The following is a 6,444-nucleotide window of genomic DNA, read 5'->3' as shown; positions in this document are numbered from 1 at the left end:
GGAACAAAAATTGAGGGGTTTTTTGGCAATAAACACTCAAGGTGGGTTTGGTGTAAACAGAAGGATGGCTATAATGAAAAGAACCCGATCGCAACTGCAAAATATGATGGAGGTTCTATGATGTCTTGGGGTTGTTTTTCCTCCAAAAGCCCTGGAAACCTTGTTAGGGTACATGGCATCATGGACTCCATAAAATACCAGGACATTTTAAATCAAAATCTGACTGCTTCTGCCAGGAAACTCAAACTGGATCTTCCAGCAGGACAATGATCTGAAGCACATGTCCAAATCAACACTAAAATGGTTAACTGACCACAGAATCAAGCTTCTGCCATGGCCATCTCAGTCCCCTGACCTGAACCCCAGTGAAAACCTGTGGGGTGAGCTGAAGAGGAGAGAGCACAAGAGAGGGCTGAGGACCCTAGATGATGTAGAGAGATTGTGTAAAGAGGAATGGTCTCAGATGCCCTGCTCTGTATCTCCAACCTTATAAACTGTTATAGGAGACTCAGTGCTGTTTTACTGGCAAAGGGAGGTTGGACAAGGCATTAAATGCAGGGGTGTCAATAATAGTGGCATGTGTTTTTGTTGAAAATAATTATTTCTTGATGAGGGATTTGTTTTTCTCTGAATAAATTTATTTCAATTAAAGGTTGGATTTTTCTAATTTTTTTCAGCGTGAGATGAAGCGACTTCACCGAAAGGCGGATTTTTTCTACCCTTTTGACTAATCTTTCCAAGGGGGGGCCAATAATTGTGCAGAGCACTGTTGATGCATACATATATACAGTGCCTTGCAAAAGTATTCATCCCCCTTGGTGTTTGTCCTGTTTTATTGTGTTACAAGCTGGAATTAAAATGGATTTTTGAAGGTTAGCACCTTTGATTTACACAACATGGCTACCACTTTAAAGGTGCACTTTTTTTATTGTGACACAAACAATAATTAAGGTGAAAAGACAGAAATCTGGAGTGTGCTTAAGTATTCCCCCCCCCCCCCCCCCCCCCCCCCCCCCCAAAAAAAGTCAATACTTTGTAGAGCCACCTTTTGCTGCAATTACAGCTGCAAGTCTCTTGGGGTATGTCTCGATTAGCTTAGCACATTTAGCCACTGGAATTGTTGCCCATTCCTCAAGGCAAAACTGCTCCAACTCCTTCAAGTTAGCTGGGTTGCATTGGTGTACAGCAATCTTCAAGTTATGCCACAGATTCTCAATTGGATTGAGGTCTGGGCTTTGATTAGGCCATTCCAAGATATTTAAATGTTTCCCTTTAAACCACTCCAGTGTAGCTTTAGCAGTATGTTTAGGGTCATTGTCCTGCTAGACTGTGAATCTTTGTCCCAGTCTCAAACCTCTGTCTGACTCAAACAGGTTTTCCTCCAGAATTGCCCTGTATTTAGTGCCATCCATCTTTCCTTCAGTCTTGACCAGCTTTCCTGTCCCTGCAGATGAAAAACATCCCCACAGCATGATGCTGCCACCACCATGCTTCACTGTAGGAATGGTGTTCTCAGGGTGTTGGGTTTGCGCCTCACATGGCATTTTCCATGATGGCCAAAAAGATCGATTTTTGTCTCATTTGACCAGAGAACCTTCTTCCATGTGTTTGGGGAGTCTGCCACATGCTGTTGGGCAAACTCCAAATGTGGTTTTTTAAGCAATTACTTTTTTCTGGCCACTCTTCCATAAAGCCCCGCTCTGTGGAGTGTACGGCTTAATGTGGTCCTATGGACAGATACTCCCATCTCCGCTGTGGATCTTTGCAGCTCCTTCAGTGTTATCTTTGGTGTCTTTGTTGCATCTCTGATTAATGCCCTCCTTGCCCAGTCTGTGAGTTTTGGTGGGTGGCCTTCTCTTGTCAGGTTTGTAGTGGTGCCATATTCTTTCCATTTTGCTATAATGGATTTAATGGTGCTCCCTGGGATATTCAAAGTCTGGGATATTTTTTATAACCCAACCCTGATCTATACTTCTCCACAACTTTGTCTCTGACCTGTTTGGAGGCTCCTTGGTTTTCATGTTGCTTGCTTAGTAGTGTAACAGAGTCAGGGTCCTTCCAGAACAGGTTGATTTATACAGACATCATGTGGCAGATCATGTGACACTGTGATTGCACACAGGTGGATCTTAATCAACTCATTATGTGACTTATGAAGTGAATTGGTTGGACCAACTCTTATTTAGGGATTTCACACGAAAGGGGGTGAATACTTATGCAAACTCCAGATTTCTGTTTTTTCATCTTAATTATTGCTTGTGTCACAATAAAAAAACAATGTGCACCTTTGAAGTGGTAGGCATGTTGTGTAAATCAAATGGTGCTAACCCTCCAAAAATCCGTTTTAATTCCAGCTTGTAATGCGACAAAACAGGACAAACACCAGGAGGGATGAATACTTTTGCAAGACATTGTATTGCCTAAAAGCTTCCTGATGATGTTCACCCTTGACTTCAGTTTGCCGGCTACCCTCTTCAGGTGTTCACGATAGGGGTGGGAAATTGCAACCTTCATGTGGTCGACCCTGTTCTTGACTAATGCAATCAACCCGACGTACACTGCCTACGCCATCCACACACGAGCTACATACAACCATAAACTGTGCATATGACGACACACTCGGTGTTGCCGCCTCACAGCTTCAGGGTCACTGGTTTGATCCTCAGCTCAGGTTACTCTCTCTGTGGAGTTTCTCATGTTCTCTCTGTGTCCATGTGGGTTTCTTCTGTGTTCACTGGTTTCCTCCCACAGAAACTTAGCAGTAATGTTAAAATAATATTTTTATGTAATTATCGATACTGGTAAAACAGTCCAAACACTGGAAACAGATTTGGTTTTGGAGGCAGTGTGTGGCTTGATGAAGTAGCCTTTATGGATAAAGGCACAAGAAGAATTTATAATCCATCATCTATGGAGGACTTTCACGTGATGTCATCACAACTGCAGATTTGTTTACGCGGCCATGTTGCCGGGCGAGCTTTGTGTTTGCTAGCAACTGGCACAAGTGTACACAATTGATTGTAAGCCCAATTCAGTCAGCATCTACAGATAAACTTGTAGAAGTTACATCTATATAAAAGAACAATGCCAGAGACCTGTAGTGCTTTTGAATGTAATAACAGACGTGGCGATAAGCCTGGTTTAAGTTTTCACCGCTTCCCGGAGAACCCAGAAAGATGAGAACAATAGCAGGCTGCAGTTAAATGGGAAGATTGGATGCCAACAAAGCATTCCCATGAGTGCAGAGAACATTTTATTTCAAGTTCATGTGACAGCTCTGTGCAACGTTAAAATGTATATCTGGATGTGGGCTTTGGACACAATATATTTTATTCGACCTAATGCTTGGCTCGACTAGCAGCATGCTTGTTATGTACTGATAATGTAGACTTGGCGAAAGATCATAAAATATGCTAGATCTAGGCCCTGGCTTGTTTATCACTGTTAAAGTCCACATTTGAGCTTAGCTTTGTCATAATAAAAGGAGAAGCCATGGCCTAATGGTTAGAGAAGCAGCTTTGGGACCAAAAGATTGCCAATTTGATTCCCTGGACCAGCAGGAATGGCTGAAGTGCCCTTGAGCAAGGCACCTAACCCCCAACTGCTCCCCAGGCTGCTCTGGGTATGTTGTACATTGCTCTGGATAAGAGCGTCTGCTAAATGCCTCGAATGTAATGTAATAATAAGGTATTTTTCTTTATTGGGAATTTCTCATAACATTCCAGCACGTGCAAAACCTGCCTCAGAATATTGGTAGGCATCTGTACTTTTGTAAGGCTTTAGTATCTCCAGCATATTTAGAAGTCCCAAATACTAAATAGTTCAAGATGTCGTCATGTCCCAAATCCAGTTGCTGGTTTGCCGAACACTTTTCAAGTGGAATAAATACATTTGTGGGTAAATTAAGAAGAAGAAGCCTTTATTTTTGTCACATGTAACCCATTTGAAGCAGTTGCACATCCGCATGCACAGAGAGAGAGAGAGAGAGAGAGAGAGCGCAGTGTGCAGAATAAATAATAAATATGTTTGTGGGTAAATTATATGGATCTGTGATGCCTGCATGTTCCAGTTTTTTTGATGTAGCACAAACTGCTGGTATAAAATACATTTTAATAATTTCAGAGAGATTGCACTGACTGTAGTCAACTTGATTTTCAGCAATATGGCTGACATTGAGTGGTAAACAAAAATCTGTAACGTCAGTGAAAGTCCTCTATAGCACTTGTCCGTCAAAGTTACGAATGAGTTGGAGCCAATCCCAGCTGACTTTGGGTGAGAGGCAGGGTACACCCTGGGCAGGTCGCCAATCTATCACAGGGCCAAGACAGAGACGAACTATCTTTCACACTCTCGTTCACGCCTATGGGCAATTTCGAGTAGCCAGTTGACCTGATCTACATGTCTTTGCACTGTGGGAGGAAACCAGAGAACTCTAAGGAAACCCACGCAGGCATGGGGAGAACACGCAAACTCTACACAGAAAGGCCATGCGGTTCGAACCCAGAACCTTCTATCTGTGAGGTGACAGTGCTAACCACTGCATCATCGTGTTGCCCTGAATTTATAACACTGTATGAGGTTTCACTGATGTTAGTTGGTCTATTATCAGATGCAATGTGACAGCAGCATCTCACAAACTGAAGAAAATTGCTCACGTTTAGGATATTATGAATATCCATTCAAGAAAATTGATAGCTTCTTGGAAAAAGGCAGAGTGCTGGCTGAACTCCAAACCCAACTGAATGAAATGTGGTTGACAAATTTCAAATCCAGCAGGCTTAACTCCAGGAAAGTAGTGAGAGGAAAAACAGTGGCTTCAGTTTCCTTGGGAAATAAAATAATAGAAATAAAAATCTTTCAGGGCGGCACGGTGGTGTAGTGGATCCTGTAGAACAGGATAAAGCAGCTAGAGATAATGAGATGAGATGAATGAAAAATATTTCAAAATGTAGAAGATCAGCGAACAATATCAATCTCGAACATTACTGATTCACATTACTGTGAAACATTTTGTTGAACAACAACAAAACAGCAACTTTTATTCATCACACACTTGTGAAATTCCTCTAACCCATCTGAAGCAGTGAACACACACACATACCCAGAGCAGTGGGCAGCCGTGCTAACAGCGCCCGGGGAGCAGTTGGGAGTTAGGTGCCTCGCTCAAGGGCACCTCAGCCCAAGGCCGTCCCATATTAACCCTAACTGCATGTTTTTGCACTGTAGGGGAAACCAGAGCACCCGGAAGAAACCCACGCAGACACAAGAAAAACATGCAAACTCTACACAGAAAGGCCGCCGCCGGCCGCAAACCCAGAACCTTCTTGCTGTGAGGCGACCACACTAACCACTTACACCACCGTTCTGCCAATAAGAAAGAATAAAAGAGAGCAACATTTTCAGTATTTTTTGTAATTCTTGTCCAGGAATGACAATAAATCTTCGATTTTAACAGCTTTATTTTGTTATGCGGGTGGCACGGTGGTGTAGTGGTTAGCGCTATCACCTCACAGCAAGAAGGTCCGGGTTCGAGCCCCGGGGCCGGCGAGGGCCTTTCTGTGTGGAGTTTGCATGTTCTCCCCGTGTCCGCGTGGGTTTCCTCCGGGTGCTCCGGTTTCCCCCACAGTCCAAAGACATGCAGGTTAGGTTAACTGGTGACTCTAAATTGACCGTAGGTGTGAATGTGAGTGTGAATGGTTGTCTGTGTCTATGTGTCAGCCCTGTGATGACCTGGCGACTTGTCCAGGGTGTACCCTGCCTTTCGCCCGTAGCCAGCTGGGATAGGCTCCAGCTTGCCTGCAACCCTGTAGAACAGGATAAAGTGGCTAGAGATAATGAGATGAGATGATGAACAACAAAACAGCAACTTTTATTCATCACACACTTGTGAAATTCCTCTCTGCGTTTAACCCATCTGAAGCAGTGAACACACACACATACCCAGAGCAGTGGGCAGCCATGCTAACAGCGCCCGGGGAGCAGTTGGGAGTTAGGTGCCTCGCTCAAGGCCGTCCCATATTAACCCTAACTGCATGTCTTTTGCACTGTAGAGGAAACCGGAGCACCTGGAAGAAACCCACGCAGACACGGGGAAAACATGCAAACTCTACACAGAAAGGCCGCCGCCGGCCGCGAACCCAGAACCTTCTTGCTGTGAGGCGACCACACTAACCACTTACACCACCATTCCGCCAATAAAAAAGAATAAAAGAGAGCAACAATTTCAGTATTTTTTTGTAATTCTTGTCCAGGAATGACAATAAATCTTCGATTTTAACAGCTTTATTTTGTTATGCAGCAAACTCATATTTAAACATTTTCGTCACCCTTATTTTGAAATCTAATATTTCCGGTGGCCATTTTGGAAATCCAGCCAATGTTGCTCAAGCCACAAATTGAGTCCCAAATAGCTACTCACACCCTGTCTAGATACACTACAAAGTG

Source organism: Neoarius graeffei, chromosome 1 (genome assembly GCF_027579695.1).
Source record: "Neoarius graeffei isolate fNeoGra1 chromosome 1, fNeoGra1.pri, whole genome shotgun sequence".
NCBI lineage: Eukaryota > Metazoa > Chordata > Actinopteri > Siluriformes > Ariidae > Neoarius > Neoarius graeffei.
The sequence above is the reverse complement of the archived record's forward strand: the minus strand, read 5'-3'. Positions refer to the sequence as shown.